At 32.5% G+C, this 19574-nt stretch overlaps 1 protein-coding gene across 27 annotated transcripts in view; it reads right to left on the bottom strand.

The window, feature by feature from the left end:
• LOC139982324 (uncharacterized) overlaps positions 1 to 19574 on the bottom strand; it is a 41891-nt gene that overhangs the window by 9641 nt on the left and 12676 nt on the right. For 26 of the 27 annotated variants that reach the window (XR_011798110.1, XR_011798106.1, XR_011798121.1 and 23 more), the window contains one exon: positions 18811 to 18877. The gene's annotated coding sequence lies outside the window, so the exon portion shown is untranslated. Of the gene's footprint in view, positions 1 to 11801; positions 18878 to 19574 lie in introns of those variants that run through there. The other variant, XR_011798122.1, reaches the window with a different exon arrangement.

Below are 19574 nucleotides of genomic sequence, written 5' to 3'. Positions count from 1 at the left end.
ACCCATTTTTTTATCGGACCTTATTTTTTGGGACCTAATTTTGGGTCACAAAAGAATGAGGTCCGAAGACAAATTGGGTCACAAATGGGGTCAGAATAAAATTTGGTCAAGAAAAATTAGAGTCCAAACAATTTGTCGGAACATAGAGACGTCGGAACATAGAGACGTCGGAACATAGAGACGTCGGAACATAGGGATGTCACCATGTACTGTACTGTACTGTATATACTAAGAATAGGCCTTATGTAAGGTGTGCTATTTTTTCGTGTGAAATATGAAATAAAATATTGGAAAATTTTAATTCAAAGACTTGCTTTCAATACAAAACACATTTAAGCCCAGACATAAACATTAACTTGAGTTGTCACTTCAAATTAACACATACCATGACTTCCAAAATGAAATCAGTACCCAACACACTATACTATATACTGTATATACTGTACTGTATGTACTGTACTGTATATACTAAGAATAGGCCTAATGTAAGGTCAGCTAGTTTTTTTCTGTGAAATATGAAGTGAAAATTTGAAAATTTGAATTCAAAGACTTGCTTTCAATACAAAACACATGTATATTTAAGCTCAGACAAAGACATTAACTTGAGTTGTCACTTGAAATTAACACATACCATGACTTCAAAATGAAATCAGTACCCAACACACTATACTATATACTGTATATACTGTACTGTATGTACTGTACTGTATATACTAAGAATAGGCCTAATGTAAGGTCAGCTAGTTTTTTTCTGTGAAATATGAAGTGAAAATTTGAAATTATGTAAGGTCTGCTAGTTTTTTTCTGTGAAATATGAAGTGAAAATTTTAATTCAAAGACTTGCTTTCAATACAAAACACATGTATATTTAAGCCCAGACATAGACATTAACTTGAGTTGTCACTTGAAATTAACACATACCATGACTTCAAAATGAAATCAGTACCCAACACACTATACTATATACTGTATATACTTCACTGTATGTACTGTACTGTATATACTAAGAATAGGCCTTATGTAAGGTGTGCTATTTTTTCATGTGAAATATGAAATAAAATATTGGAAAATTTTAATTCAAAGACTTGCTTTCAATACAAAACACATGTATATTTAAGCCCAGACATAAACATTAACTTGAGTTGTCACTTCAAATGAACACATACCATGACTTCAAAATGAAATCAGTACCCAACACACTATACTATATACTGTATATACTGTACTGTATGTACTGTACTGTATATACTAAGAATAGGCCTAATGTAAGGTCAGCTAGTTTTTTTCTGTGAAATATGAAGTGAAAATTTGAAAATTTGAATTCAAAGACTTGCTTTCAATACAAAACACATGTATATTTAAGCTCAGACAAAGACATTAACTTGAGTTGTCACTTCAAATTAACACATACCATGACTTCAAAATGAAATCAGTACCCAACACACTATACTATATACTGTATATACTGTACTGTATGTACTGTACTGTATATACTAAGAATAGGCCTTATGTAGGGTGTGCTATTTTTTCGTGTGAAATATGAAATAAAAAGTTGGAAAATTTGAATTCAAAGACTTGCTTTCAATACAAAACACATGTATATTTGGGGTACACCCCTCAGTCCGACAAGTTTTCAGTCCGACAAGTTTTCAATCCGAAAATAAAATACACGTTTTCAGTCCGAAAAAGAAATACACGTTTTCAGTCCGAAAATGAAATACACGTTTTCAGTCCGAAAATAAAATACACGTTTTCAGTCCGAAAATGTTTTCAGTTGGGGAGTGAAAGCAGTTTTAATGCCATAATATCACAAATAAAATGTGAAATCCCGAACTGATAGTAAAGATATCGATTGAATCTTTCGTATTTACTCATAATTGACAAATAAGGAGTTAAGTTTTAAAAAATATATTGGAATTTTCGGTCCCCCTGGGACCTTCGTCAGCAATATTGGTAGTTGAATGAAAAGTACAAAATGAAACACAATGAAAGTATGACGCTAGGTTTAAAGTGTAAATTGCATTGATGGAATTAGAACCAAACAAACCATGACTATACAGGAAGCTGATTAAGGAGCGAAGAACGGATTATATATGTTTGTAGAACTGATAGTTGTTAAGGGGTCCCAAGTCTTTGTTGAGGCCGGTGATGTGAGACTTAATACAAAAGATTCAATCAATTTTTTTACTATCAGTTCGTTTATTGGTGATAGTATGGCATTAAAACTGCTTTCATTCCCTAAATGAAAACGTGTTTCTCATTTTCGGACTGAAAACGTGTATTTCATTTTCGGACTGAAAACGTGAATTTTATTTTCGGACTGAAAACGTGAATTTTATTTTCGGACTGAAAACGTGTCAGACTGAAAACTCGTTTTTTTCGGACTGAGAACGTGTATTTTATTTTCGGACTGAAAATTTGTCGGACTGAAAACTCGTTTTTTCGGACTGAAAACGTGTATTATATTTTCGGACTGAAAACGTGTCGGACTGACAACGTGTACCCGTATATTTAAGCCAAGACATAGACATTAACTTGAGTTGTCACTTCAAATTAACACATACCATGACTTCAAAATGAAATCAGTACCCAACACACTATACTATATACTGTATATACTGTACTGTATGTACTGTACTGTATATACTAAGAATAGGCCTAATGTAAGGTCTGCTAGTTTTTTCTGTGAAATATGAAGTGAAAATTGGAAAATTTGAATTCAAAGACTTGCTTTCAATACAAAACACATGTATATTTAAGCCCAGACATAGACATTAACTTGAGTTGTCACTTGAAATTAACACATACCATGACTTCAAAATGAAATCAGTACCCAACACACTATACTATATACTGTATATACTGTACTGTATGTACTGTACTGTATATACTAAGAATAGGCCTAATGTAAGGTCTGCTAGTTTTTTCTGTGAAATATGAAGTGAAAATTTGAAAATTTTAATTCAAAGACTTGCTTTCAATACAAAACACATGTATATTTAAGCTCAGACAAAGACATTAACTTGAGTTGTCACTTGAAATTAACACATACCATGACTTCAAAATGAAATCAGTACCCAACACACTATACTATATACTGTATATACTGTACAATATGTACTGTACTGTATATACTAAGAATAGGCCTAATGTAAGGTCAGCTAGTTTTTTTCTGTGAAATATGAAGTGAAAATTTGAAAATTTGAATTCAAAGACTTGCTTTCAATACAAAACACATGTATATTTAAGCTCAGACAAAGACATTAACTTGAGTTGTCACTTGAAATTATCACATACCATGACTTCAAAATGAAATCAGTACCCAACACACTATACTATATACTGTATATACTGTACTGTATGTACTGGGTTACATCTCTATGTTCCGACGTCTCTATATTCCGACGTCTCTATGTTCCGACGTCTCTATGTTCCGACGTCTCTATATTCCGACGTCTCTATGTTCCGACGTCTCTATGTTCCGACGTCTCTATGTTCCGACAAATTGTTTGGACTCTAATTTTTTTTGACCAAAATTTTTTCGGACCCATTTTTTTGTGACCCAATTATTTTCGGACCCCATTCTTTTTGGACAAAATTTTTTTGGACCAACATTTTTACGGACCCAATTTTTTTTCGGGCCCAATTTTTGTTCACCCCAATTTTTTATGGACCCAATTTTTTTGGACCTAAATTTTTTGGACCCGATTTTTGGGGACCCATTTTTTTATCGGACCTTATTTTTTGGGACCTAATTTTGGGTCACAAAAGAATGAGGTCCGAAGACAAATTGGGTCACAAATGGGGTCAGAATAAAATTTGGTCAAGAAAAATTAGAGTCCAAACAATTTGTCGGAACATAGAGACGTCGGAACATAGAGACGTCGGAACATAGAGACGTCGGAACATAGGGATGTCACCATGTACTGTACTGTACTGTATATACTAAGAATAGGCCTTATGTAAGGTGTGCTATTTTTTCGTGTGAAATATGAAATAAAATATTGGAAAATTTTAATTCAAAGACTTGCTTTCAATACAAAACACATTTAAGCCCAGACATAAACATTAACTTGAGTTGTCACTTCAAATTAACACATACCATGACTTCCAAAATGAAATCAGTACCCAACACACTATACTATATACTGTATATACTGTACTGTATGTACTGTACTGTATATACTAAGAATAGGCCTAATGTAAGGTCAGCTAGTTTTTTTCTGTGAAATATGAAGTGAAAATTTGAAAATTTGAATTCAAAGACTTGCTTTCAATACAAAACACATGTATATTTAAGCTCAGACAAAGACATTAACTTGAGTTGTCACTTGAAATTAACACATACCATGACTTCAAAATGAAATCAGTACCCAACACACTATACTATATACTGTATATACTGTACTGTATGTACTGTACTGTATATACTAAGAATAGGCCTAATGTAAGGTCAGCTAGTTTTTTTCTGTGAAATATGAAGTGAAAATTTGAAATTATGTAAGGTCTGCTAGTTTTTTTCTGTGAAATATGAAGTGAAAATTTTAATTCAAAGACTTGCTTTCAATACAAAACACATGTATATTTAAGCCCAGACATAGACATTAACTTGAGTTGTCACTTGAAATTAACACATACCATGACTTCAAAATGAAATCAGTACCCAACACACTATACTATATACTGTATATACTTCACTGTATGTACTGTACTGTATATACTAAGAATAGGCCTTATGTAAGGTGTGCTATTTTTTCATGTGAAATATGAAATAAAATATTGGAAAATTTTAATTCAAAGACTTGCTTTCAATACAAAACACATGTATATTTAAGCTCAGACAAAGACATTAACTTGAGTTGTCACTTCAAATTAACACATACCATGACTTCAAAATGAAATCAGTACCCAACACACTATACTATATACTGTATATACTGTACTGTATGTACTGTACTGTATATACTAAGAATAGGCCTAATGTAAGGTCTGCTAGTTTTTTTCTGTGAAATATGAAGTGAAAATTTTAATTCAAAGACTTGCTTTCAATACAAAACACATGTATATATTTAAACTCAGACAAAGACATTAACTTGAGTTGTCACTTGAAATTATCACATACCATGACTTCAAAATGAAATCAGTACCCAACACACTATACTATATACTGTATATACTTCACTGTATGTACTGTACTGTATATACTAAGAATAGGCCTTATGTAAGGTGTGCTATTTTTTCATGTGAAATATGAAATAAAATATTGGAAAATTTGAATTCAAAGACTTGCTTTCAATACAAAACACATGTATATTTAAGCTCAGACAAAGACATTAACTTGAGTTGTCACTTGAAATTAACACATACCATGACTTCAAAATGAAATCAGTACCCAACACACTATACTATATACTGTATATACTTCACTGTATGTACTGTACTGTATATACTAAGAATAGGCCTTATGTAAGGTGTGCTATTTTTTCATGTGAAATATGAAATAAAATATTGGAAAATTTGAATTCAAAGACTTGCTTTCAATACAAAACACATGTATATTTAAGCTCAGACAAAGACATTAACTTGAGTTGTCACTTCAAATTAACACATACCATGACTTCAAAATGAAATCAGTACCCAACACACTATACTATATACTGTATATACTGTACTGTATGTACTGTACTGTATATACTAAGAATAGGCCTAATGTAAGGTCTGCTAGTTTTTTTCTGTGAAATATGAAGTGAAAATTTTAATTCAAAGACTTGCTTTCAATACAAAACACATGTATATATTTAAACTCAGACAAAGACATTAACTTGAGTTGTCACTTGAAATTATCACATACCATGACTTCAAAATGAAATCAGTACCCAACACACTATACTATATACTGTATATACTGTACTGTATGTACTGTACTGTATATACTAAGAATAGGCCTAATGTAAGGTCTGCTGGTTTTTTCTGTGAAAAATGAAGTGAAAATTGGAAAATTTTAATTCAAAGACTTGCTTTCAATACAAAACACATGTATATATTTAAACTCAGACAAAGACATTAACTTGAGTTGTCACTTGAAATTATCACATACCATGACTTCAAAATGAAATCAGTACCCAACACACTATACTATATACTGTATATACTGTACTGTATGTACTGTACTGTATATACTAAGAATAGGCCTAATGTAAGGTCTGCTAGTTTTTTTCTGTGAAATATGAAGTGAAAATTTTAATTCAAAGACTTGCTTTCAATACAAAACACATGTATATTTAAGCCCAGACATAGACATTAACTTGAGTTGTCACTTGAAATTAACACATACCATGACTTCAAAATGAAATCAGTACCCAACACACTATACTATATACTGTATATACTTCACTGTATGTACTGTACTGTATATACTAAGAATAGGCCTTATGTAAGGTGTGCTATTTTTTCATGTGAAATATGAAATAAAATATTGGAAAATTTTAATTCAAAGACTTGCTTTCAATACAAAACACATGTATATTTAAGCCCAGACATAAACATTAACTTGAGTTGTCACTTCAAATGAACACATACCATGACTTCAAAATGAAATCAGTACCCAACACACTATACTATATACTGTATATACTGTACTGTATGTACTGTACTGTATATACTAAGAATAGGCCTAATGTAAGGTCAGCTAGTTTTTTTCTGTGAAATATGAAGTGAAAATTTGAAAATTTGAATTCAAAGACTTGCTTTCAATACAAAACACATGTATATTTAAGCTCAGACAAAGACATTAACTTGAGTTGTCACTTCAAATTAACACATACCATGACTTCAAAATGAAATCAGTACCCAACACACTATACTATATACTGTATATACTGTACTGTATGTACTGTACTGTATATACTAAGAATAGGCCTAATGTAAGGTCTGCTAGTTTTTTTCTGTGAAATATGAAGTGAAAATTTTAATTCAAAGACTTGCTTTCAATACAAAACACATGTATATATTTAAACTCAGACAAAGACATTAACTTGAGTTGTCACTTGAAATTATCACATACCATGACTTCAAAATGAAATCAGTACCCAACACACTATACTATATACTGTATATACTGTACTGTATGTACTGTACTGTATATACTAAGAATAGGCCTAATGTAAGGTCTGCTGGTTTTTTCTGTGAAAAATGAAGTGAAAATTGGAAAATTTTAATTCAAAGACTTGCTTTCAATACAAAACACATGTATATATTTAAACTCAGACAAAGACATTAACTTGAGTTGTCACTTGAAATTATCACATACCATGACTTCAAAATGAAATCAGTACCCAACACACTATACTATATACTGTATATACTGTACTGTATGTACTGTACTGTATATACTAAGAATAGGCCTAATGTAAGGTCTGCTGGTTTTTTCTGTGAAATATGAAGTGAATATTGGAAAATTTGAATTCAAAGACTTGCTTTCAATACAAAACACATGTATATTTAAGCCCAGACATAGACATTAACTTGAGTTGTCACTTCAAATTAACACATACCATGACTTCAAAATGAAATCAGTACCCAACACACTATACTATATACTGTATATACTGTACTGTATGTACTGTACTGTATATACTAAGAATAGGCCTTATGTAAGGTCTGCTATTTTTTTGTGTAAAATATGAAGTAAAAATTGGGAAATTTGAATTCAAAGACTTGCTTTCAATACAAAACACATGTATATTCAACCTCAGACATAGACATTAACTTGAGTTGTCACTTGAAATTATCACATACCCAGGACTACAACATGAAATCGGTACCCAACACACATACTGTACTGTATGTAGTGTACTGTATACTGTATGTACGGTTACATCTCTATGTTCTGACGTCTCTGTTCCGACATCTCTATGTTCCGACTTCTCTATGTTCCGACAATTTTTCGGGCTCAATTTTCATTGGTCCAAAATTATTTTAGACCAAAATTTTTTATGACCATATTTTTTTTGAACCAACTTTTTTCGGACCAAAATTTTTTTTGACCAAACTAATTTTGGTCCCAAAAAATTTGAGTACAAACAATTAAATTTCGGGTCACAAGCAATTTTCGGTCACAAGCACTTTTTGGGTCATAACAAACTTTGGGCCCTTTCTTTTTTGGAGCATCCAAAAAGATTGAGTCTCCCCCAAAAAATTGGGTCCGTAAAAATTTTGGTCAAAAAAAATTATAAAGTCCAAACAAATTGTCGGAACAAAGAGACGTCGGAACAAAGAGACGTCGGAACAAAGAGACGTCGGAACAAAGAGACGTCGGAACATAGAGACGTCGGAACATAGGGATGTCACCGTATGTACTGTACTGTACTGTACAACATGAAATCAGTACCCAACACACTATATTGTACTGTATATGTTCTGTATGAACTGTATGTACCTGTACTGTATATACTAAGAATAATGTCGTCTGCTAGTTTTGTGTGTGAAATATAAAGTAAAGGTTGGAAAATTTTAATTCAAAGACTTGCTTTCAATACAAAACACATATATGCAAGCTCAGACATAGACATTAACTTGAGTTGTCACTTGAAATTATCACATACCATGACTTCAAAATGAAATCAGTACCCAACACACTATACTATATACTGTATATACTGTACTGTATGTACTGTACTGTACTGTATATACTAAGAATAGGCCTTATGTAAGGTCTGCTAGTTTTTTTCTGTGAAATATGAAGTGAAAATTTTAATTCAAAGACTTGCTTTCAATACAAAAGACATGTATATTTAAGCCCAGACATAGACATTAACTTGAGTTGTCACTTCAAATTAACACATACCATGACTTCAAAATGAAATCAGTACCCAACACACTATACTATATACTGTATATACTGTACTGTATGTACTGTACTGTATATACTAAGAATAGGCCTTATGTAAGGTCTGCTAGTTTTTTTCTGTGAAATATGAAGTGAAAATTTTAATTCAAAGACTTGCTTTCAATACAAAACACATGTATATTTAAGCCCAGACATAGACATTAACTTGAGTTGTCACTTCAAATTAACACATACCATGACTTCAAAATGAAATCAGTACCCAACACACTATACTATATACTGTATATACTGTACTGTATGTACTGTACTGTATATACTAAGAATAGGCCTTATGTAAGGTCTGCTATTTTTTTGTGTAAAATATGAAGTAAAAATTGGGAAATTTGAATTCAAAGACTTGCTTTCAATACAAAACACATGTATATTCAACCTCAGACATAGACATTAACTTGAGTTGTCACTTGAAATTATCACATACCCAGGACTACAACATGAAATCGGTACCCAACACACATACTGTACTGTATGTAGTGTACTGTATACTGTATGTACGGTTACATCTCTATGTTCTGACGTCTCTGTTCCGACATCTCTATGTTCCGACTTCTCTATGTTCCGACAATTTTTCGGGCTCAATTTTCATTGGTCCAAAATTATTTTAGACCAAAATTTTTTATGACCATATTTTTTTTGAACCAACTTTTTTCGGACCAAAATTTTTTTTGACCAAACTAATTTTGGTCCCAAAAAATTTGAGTACAAACAATTAAATTTCGGGTCACAAGCAATTTTCGGTCACAAGCACTTTTTGGGTCATAACAAACTTTGGGCCCTTTCTTTTTTGGAGCATCCAAAAAGATTGAGTCTCCCCCAAAAAATTGGGTCCGTAAAAATTTTGGTCAAAAAAAATTATAAAGTCCAAACAAATTGTCGGAACAAAGAGACGTCGGAACAAAGAGACGTCGGAACAAAGAGACGTCGGAACAAAGAGACGTCGGAACATAGAGACGTCGGAACATAGGGATGTCACCGTATGTACTGTACTGTACTGTACAACATGAAATCAGTACCCAACACACTATATTGTACTGTATATGTTCTGTATGAACTGTATGTACCTGTACTGTATATACTAAGAATAATGTCGTCTGCTAGTTTTGTGTGTGAAATATAAAGTAAAGGTTGGAAAATTTTAATTCAAAGACTTGCTTTCAATACAAAACACATATATGCAAGCTCAGACATAGACATTAACTTGAGTTGTCACTTGAAATTATCACATACCATGACTTCAAAATGAAATCAGTACCCAACACACTATACTATATACTGTATATACTGTACTGTATGTACTGTACTGTACTGTATATACTAAGAATAGGCCTTATGTAAGGTCTGCTAGTTTTTTTCTGTGAAATATGAAGTGAAAATTTTAATTCAAAGACTTGCTTTCAATACAAAAGACATGTATATTTAAGCCCAGACATAGACATTAACTTGAGTTGTCACTTCAAATTAACACATACCATGACTTCAAAATGAAATCAGTACCCAACACACTATACTATATACTGTATATACTGTACTGTATGTACTGTACTGTATATACTAAGAATAGGCCTTATGTAAGGTCTGCTAGTTTTTTTCTGTGAAATATGAAGTGAAAATTTTAATTCAAAGACTTGCTTTCAATACAAAACACATGTATATTTAAGCCCAGACATAGACATTAACTTGAGTTGTCACTTGAAATTAACACATACCATGACTTCAAAATGAAATCAGTACCCAACACACTATACTATATACTGTATATACTTCACTGTATGTACTGTACTGTATATACTAAGAATAGGCCTTATGTAAGGTGTGCTATTTTTTCATGTGAAATATGAAATAAAATATTGGAAAATTTTAATTCAAAGACTTGCTTTCAATACAAAACACATGTATATTTAAGCCCAGACATAAACATTAACTTGAGTTGTCACTTCAAATGAACACATACCATGACTTCAAAATGAAATCAGTACCCAACACACTATACTATATACTGTATATACTGTACTGTATGTACTGTACTGTATATACTAAGAATAGGCCTAATGTAAGGTCAGCTAGTTTTTTTCTGTGAAATATGAAGTGAAAATTTGAAAATTTGAATTCAAAGACTTGCTTTCAATACAAAACACATGTATATTTAAGCTCAGACAAAGACATTAACTTGAGTTGTCACTTCAAATTAACACATACCATGACTTCAAAATGAAATCAGTACCCAACACACTATACTATATACTGTATATACTGTACTGTATGTACTGTACTGTATATACTAAGAATAGGCCTAATGTAAGGTCTGCTAGTTTTTTTCTGTGAAATATGAAGTGAAAATTTTAATTCAAAGACTTGCTTTCAATACAAAACACATGTATATATTTAAACTCAGACAAAGACATTAACTTGAGTTGTCACTTGAAATTATCACATACCATGACTTCAAAATGAAATCAGTACCCAACACACTATACTATATACTGTATATACTGTACTGTATGTACTGTACTGTATATACTAAGAATAGGCCTAATGTAAGGTCTGCTGGTTTTTTCTGTGAAAAATGAAGTGAAAATTGGAAAATTTTAATTCAAAGACTTGCTTTCAATACAAAACACATGTATATATTTAAACTCAGACAAAGACATTAACTTGAGTTGTCACTTGAAATTATCACATACCATGACTTCAAAATGAAATCAGTACCCAACACACTATACTATATACTGTATATACTGTACTGTATGTACTGTACTGTATATACTAAGAATAGGCCTAATGTAAGGTCTGCTGGTTTTTTCTGTGAAATATGAAGTGAATATTGGAAAATTTGAATTCAAAGACTTGCTTTCAATACAAAACACATGTATATTTAAGCCCAGACATAGACATTAACTTGAGTTGTCACTTCAAATTAACACATACCATGACTTCAAAATGAAATCAGTACCCAACACACTATACTATATACTGTATATACTGTACTGTATGTACTGTACTGTATATACTAAGAATAGGCCTTATGTAAGGTCTGCTATTTTTTTGTGTAAAATATGAAGTAAAAATTGGGAAATTTGAATTCAAAGACTTGCTTTCAATACAAAACACATGTATATTCAACCTCAGACATAGACATTAACTTGAGTTGTCACTTGAAATTATCACATACCCAGGACTACAACATGAAATCGGTACCCAACACACATACTGTACTGTATGTAGTGTACTGTATACTGTATGTACGGTTACATCTCTATGTTCTGACGTCTCTGTTCCGACATCTCTATGTTCCGACTTCTCTATGTTCCGACAATTTTTCGGGCTCAATTTTCATTGGTCCAAAATTATTTTAGACCAAAATTTTTTATGACCATATTTTTTTTGAACCAACTTTTTTCGGACCAAAATTTTTTTTGACCAAACTAATTTTGGTCCCAAAAAATTTGAGTACAAACAATTAAATTTCGGGTCACAAGCAATTTTCGGTCACAAGCACTTTTTGGGTCATAACAAACTTTGGGCCCTTTCTTTTTTGGAGCATCCAAAAAGATTGAGTCTCCCCCAAAAAATTGGGTCCGTAAAAATTTTGGTCAAAAAAAATTATAAAGTCCAAACAAATTGTCGGAACAAAGAGACGTCGGAACAAAGAGACGTCGGAACAAAGAGACGTCGGAACAAAGAGACGTCGGAACATAGAGACGTCGGAACATAGGGATGTCACCGTATGTACTGTACTGTACTGTACAACATGAAATCAGTACCCAACACACTATATTGTACTGTATATGTTCTGTATGAACTGTATGTACCTGTACTGTATATACTAAGAATAATGTCGTCTGCTAGTTTTGTGTGTGAAATATAAAGTAAAGGTTGGAAAATTTTAATTCAAAGACTTGCTTTCAATACAAAACACATATATGCAAGCTCAGACATAGACATTAACTTGAGTTGTCACTTGAAATTATCACATACCATGACTTCAAAATGAAATCAGTACCCAACACACTATACTATATACTGTATATACTGTACTGTATGTACTGTACTGTACTGTATATACTAAGAATAGGCCTTATGTAAGGTCTGCTAGTTTTTTTCTGTGAAATATGAAGTGAAAATTTTAATTCAAAGACTTGCTTTCAATACAAAAGACATGTATATTTAAGCCCAGACATAGACATTAACTTGAGTTGTCACTTCAAATTAACACATACCATGACTTCAAAATGAAATCAGTACCCAACACACTATACTATATACTGTATATACTGTACTGTATGTACTGTACTGTATATACTAAGAATAGGCCTTATGTAAGGTCTGCTAGTTTTTTTCTGTGAAATATGAAGTGAAAATTTTAATTCAAAGACTTGCTTTCAATACAAAACACATGTATATTTAAGCCCAGACATAGACATTAACTTGAGTTGTCACTTCAAATTAACACATACCATGACTTCAAAATGAAATCAGTACCCAACACACTATACTATATACTGTATATACTGTACTGTATGTACTGTACTGTATATACTAAGAATAGGCCTTATGTAAGGTCTGCTATTTTTTTGTGTAAAATATGAAGTAAAAATTGGGAAATTTGAATTCAAAGACTTGCTTTCAATACAAAACACATGTATATTCAACCTCAGACATAGACATTAACTTGAGTTGTCACTTGAAATTATCACATACCCAGGACTACAACATGAAATCGGTACCCAACACACATACTGTACTGTATGTAGTGTACTGTATACTGTATGTACGGTTACATCTCTATGTTCTGACGTCTCTGTTCCGACATCTCTATGTTCCGACTTCTCTATGTTCCGACAATTTTTCGGGCTCAATTTTCATTGGTCCAAAATTATTTTAGACCAAAATTTTTTATGACCATATTTTTTTTGAACCAACTTTTTTCGGACCAAAATTTTTTTTGACCAAACTAATTTTGGTCCCAAAAAATTTGAGTACAAACAATTAAATTTCGGGTCACAAGCAATTTTCGGTCACAAGCACTTTTTGGGTCATAACAAACTTTGGGCCCTTTCTTTTTTGGAGCATCCAAAAAGATTGAGTCTCCCCCAAAAAATTGGGTCCGTAAAAATTTTGGTCAAAAAAAATTATAAAGTCCAAACAAATTGTCGGAACAAAGAGACGTCGGAACAAAGAGACGTCGGAACAAAGAGACGTCGGAACAAAGAGACGTCGGAACATAGAGACGTCGGAACATAGGGATGTCACCGTATGTACTGTACTGTACTGTACAACATGAAATCAGTACCCAACACACTATATTGTACTGTATATGTTCTGTATGAACTGTATGTACCTGTACTGTATATACTAAGAATAATGTCGTCTGCTAGTTTTGTGTGTGAAATATAAAGTAAAGGTTGGAAAATTTTAATTCAAAGACTTGCTTTCAATACAAAACACATATATGCAAGCTCAGACATAGACATTAACTTGAGTTGTCACTTGAAATTATCACATACCATGACTTCAAAATGAAATCAGTACCCAACACACTATACTATATACTGTATATACTGTACTGTATGTACTGTACTGTACTGTATATACTAAGAATAGGCCTTATGTAAGGTCTGCTAGTTTTTTTCTGTGAAATATGAAGTGAAAATTTTAATTCAAAGACTTGCTTTCAATACAAAAGACATGTATATTTAAGCCCAGACATAGACATTAACTTGAGTTGTCACTTCAAATTAACACATACCATGACTTCAAAATGAAATCAGTACCCAACACACTATACTATATACTGTATATACTGTACTGTATGTACTGTACTGTATATACTAAGAATAGGCCTTATGTAAGGTCTGCTAGTTTTTTTCTGTGAAATATGAAGTGAAAATTTTAATTCAAAGACTTGCTTTCAATACAAAACACATGTATATTTAAGCCCAGACATAGACATTAACTTGAGTTGTCACTTCAAATTAACACATACCATGACTTCAAAATGAAATCAGTACCCAACACACTATACTATATACTGTATATACTGTACTGTATGTACTGTACTGTATATACTAAGAATAGGCCTTATGTAAGGTCTGCTATTTTTTTGTGTAAAATATGAAGTAAAAATTGGGAAATTTGAATTCAAAGACTTGCTTTCAATACAAAACACATGTATATTCAAGCTCAGACATAGACATTAACTTGAGTTGTCACTTGAAATTATCACATACCCAGGAATACAACATGAAATCGGTACCCAACACACATACTGTACTGTATGTAGTGTACTGTATACTGTATGTACGGTTACATCTCTATGTTCTGACGTCTCTGTTCCGACATCTCTATGTTCCGACTTCTCTATGTTCCGACAATTTTTCGGGCTCAATTTTCATTGGTCCAAAATTATTTTAGACCAAATTTTTTTATGACCATATTTTTTTTGAACCAACTTTTTTCGGACCAAATTTTTTTTTGACCAAACTAACTTTGGTCCCAAAAAATTTGAGTACAAACAATTAAATTTCTGGTCACAAGCAATTTTCGGTCACAAGCACTTTTTGGGTCATAACAAACTTTGGGCCCTTTCTTTTTTGGAGCATCCAAAAAGATTGAGTCTCCCCCAAAAAATTGGGTCCGTAAAAATTTTGGTCAAAAAAAATTATAAAGTCCAAACAAATTGTCGGAACAAAGAGACGTCGGAACAAAGAGACGTCGGAACAAAGAGACGTCGGAACAAAGAGACGTCGGAACATAGAGACGTCGGAACATAGGGATGTCATCGTATGTACTGTACTGTACAACATGAAATCAGTACCCAACACACTATATTGTACTGTATATGTTCTGTATGAACTGTATGTACCTGTACTGTATATACTAAGAATAATGTCAGGTCTGCTAGTTTTTTGTGTGAAATATAAAGTAAAGGTTGGAAAATTTTAATTCAAAGACTTGCTTTCAATACAAAACACATATATGCAAGCTCAGACATAGACATTAACTTGAGTTGTCACTTCAAACTATCATATACCAGGACTATAACATAAAATAGTACCCAACACACTGTACTGTTCACTAAGAATAATTTTAGGTGTGCTAGTTTTTTGTCTGAAATATGATTTCCAAGTTGCAAAATTTTAATTCAAAGACTTGCTTTCAATACAAAACACATATTCAAGCTCAGACATAGGCATTAACTTGAGTTGCCACTTCAAATTATCACACACCAGGACCACAACATGAAATCAGTTCCCGTATACCAAGAATAATGTAAGGTGTGCTTGGTTTTTGTCTAAAATATGAAGTCAAATTTGGAAATTTTTAATTCAAAGACTAGTTTTCAATATTAAACACATATTTGAGCTTAGACATAATTAGTTGATAACCAATATTGATTTTTGTGCTCATATAATGAATATTAATGAGATCACAGGGTCAAATGTGAAAATAGTCAAAATTGTAATACCTAGACAATCATAAATCACAGTTTCATCAAATGTGAGTTTGTGATTGGTAGGTAGCCTACACACAGTGATGTGTGTAACAATGAAAAGTTGTGAATTCATGATGTGGGGCTTGCATTGTTTAGGTTACAAGTTTGTATGACCAATAACTTCACATGGCAATTATTGATCTTGCTTCATGATCATTATATACTCGGAGTGTTCCGTGTTAATCAAATCAACATGAAATGTTTTCATTCTGGTTAGCCCATATTGGTATGAGGTAAAGTCGTGGGTGCTTTTCAGTACCTTTACACCAGCCTTTCTCTTTTTGAACTTGCAACCTCAAAATAATGCTAGCAATGCATTTTTATATTCTTCTACAGCTCTTGTACCTATCCTGGTCTTCCAAAAGCCATCTCTTCTAAAATGAGTTAGACATATATCAATTTGCCTAGTATGAGCTTATGGACCATTGATACACTTGTTAAGATATGGATATTGAACACTGGATTATAGCCTAGATTAAACTAACACTGACACACACATAGACATCTTTTGACCGCTACCTCAGTCATGTACTACCAGTCACTTTTGAGTACCCCACCATGGGCGTCCCTTTGTGTGACTTAAGTTCAAACCCTCAGTCCCCAAAATATAGAATCACCTTCTTTATTATATTATAATATTTAATAATTGATTGATATTAATCTGCAATACAGAATGAATAGGTTATATTGTCCACAATATCCAAACCTGTGCACAATGAAGAAGGTACATTAAGAAATGTGGAGTTACTACGCCATATCTGACTGCACTAGAAAATCGATCATATTTAGGAAAATGTACAGGTTCTATATTCTGCACAATCCAAACATGTGTGTACTTTAGCAACAGTTGCAGTGGGTATTTTTGAGACAAAAACCTAAGATTAATTGTGCTTTAACCTATATCATGTTCTGTAGTTCCTGGTAATAGCTGAATGTAAGAACTGGATTACTTTCTTAAAGTGCAAAATAGAGTGCACAGTTAGCATTGTCCACACAATCTGAAACTGTATAAGAGTACAATGTTAGGAGTACAAGTGACTACATATATGGCTTGATTGTGCTTGAACTTAAGTTCAATTGATTCATTTGGACAAATATTGTCTGCAAAGACTGAAAGAGGAGTCACAGTATTTATATTTTTATGTTCATGCCTATTTTGTTTAGGTCAGTTACAAGGTAAAATACACATTAAGCATTATCCACACAATCTGAAACTGTACAAGAGTACAATGTTAGGAGTACAAGTGACTACATACATGGCTTGATTGTGCTTGAACCTAAGTTCAGTTGATTCACTTACAAGACTATTGTAAGCATTGTCCACACAATCTGAAACTGTATAAGAGTACAATATTAGGAGCTCAAGTAAATACTAACATGGATTGATTGTGCTTGAACTTAAGTTCAATTGATTCATTTGGACAAATATTGTCTGCAAAGACTGAAAGAGTAGTCACAGTATTTAATTTTTTTCGATCATGCCTATTTTGATTAGACCAGTTACAAGGTAAAATACACATTAAGCATTGTCCACACAATCTGAAACTGTACAAGAGTACAATGTTAGGAGTACAAGTGACTACATACATGGCTTGATTGTGCTTGAACCTAAGTTCAATTGATTCATTTGGACAAATATTGTCTGCAAAGACTGAAAGAGGAGTCACAGTATTTATATTTTTATGTTCATGCCTATTTTGTTTAGGCCAGTTACAAGGTAAAATACACATTAAGCATTGTCCACACAATCTGAAACTATACAAGAGTACAATGTTAGGAGTACAAGTGACTGCATACATGGCTTGATTGTGCTTGAACCTAAGTTCAATTGATTCATTTGGACAAATATTGTCTGCAAAGACTGAAAGAGGAGTCACAGTATTTATATTTTTATGTTCATGCCTATTTTGTTTAGGCCAGTTACAAGGTAAAATACACATTAAGCATTGTCCACACAATCTGAAACTATACAAGAGTACAATGTTAGGAGTACAAGTGACTGCATACATGGCTTGATTGTGCTTGAACCTAAGTTCAATTGATTCATTTGGACAAATATTGTCTGCAAAGACTGAAAGAGGAGTCACAGTATTTATATTTTTATGTTCATGCCTATTTTGTTTAGGCCAGTTACAAGGTAAAATACACATTAAGCATTGTCCACACAATCTGAAACTGTACAAGAGTACAAGTGACTACATACATGGCTTGATTGTGCTTGAACCTAAGTTCAATTGATTCACTTACAAGACTATTGGCCCCAGAGACTGGAAAATGAGATATTAATGTTGAAGGTTAAGGCTGATTCAGATCAGGTAACTTACACAATGAAAATCATAACTGAAGCAGTCTTTAATCTTCTAATCTGTTTATTACACAATTAACTTCGAGTCATTGCCCTCTGTTAACCTACCAGTGATATTAACGTCCATCTTTAGGAAAAGGAATGGTTGGAAAACTTCAAGAGCCCTTTCCATTGCCTGTTGAAAAAGCATATATAAAGTCATTAACTACATTGCCTTGACACAGCTGGTTAATGGAAAATAAAATCACATGCTTTATTATATTATAATATTTAATAATTGATATTCATCTGCAATATAGAATGAATAGGTTATATTGTCCACAATATCCAAACCTGTGTACAATGAAGAGGTCCAGGAAAAAATGTGGAGTTGCCATATCTGACTGCACTAGAAAATCTATCATATTTAGGAAAATGTACAGGTTCTATATTCTACACAATCCAAACATGAGGGCACTTTAGCAACAGTTGCAGTGGGTATTATTGAGACAAAAACCTCAGATTAATTGTGCTTAACCTATATCATGATCTGCAGGTCCTGGCAATAGCTGAATGTAAGAACTGGATTACTTTCTAAAAGTGCAAAATAGAGTGCACAGTTAGCATTGTCCACACAATCTGAAACTGTATAAGAGTACAATGTTAGGAGTACAAGTGACTACATACATGGCTTGATTGTGCTTGAACTTAAGTTCAATTGATTCATTTGGACAAATATTGTCTGCAAAGACTGAAAGAGGAGTCACAGTATTTATATTTTTATGTTCATGCCTATTTTGATTAGACCAGTTACAAGGTAAAATACACATTAAGCATTATCCACACAATCTGAAACTGTACAAGAGTACAATGTTAGGAGTACAAGTGACTAC

The sequence above is a fragment of the Apostichopus japonicus genome, chromosome 16 (genome assembly GCF_037975245.1).
Source record: "Apostichopus japonicus isolate 1M-3 chromosome 16, ASM3797524v1, whole genome shotgun sequence".
NCBI lineage: Eukaryota > Metazoa > Echinodermata > Holothuroidea > Aspidochirotida > Stichopodidae > Apostichopus > Apostichopus japonicus.
This window is presented reverse-complemented; position numbering and strand designations above follow the sequence as displayed.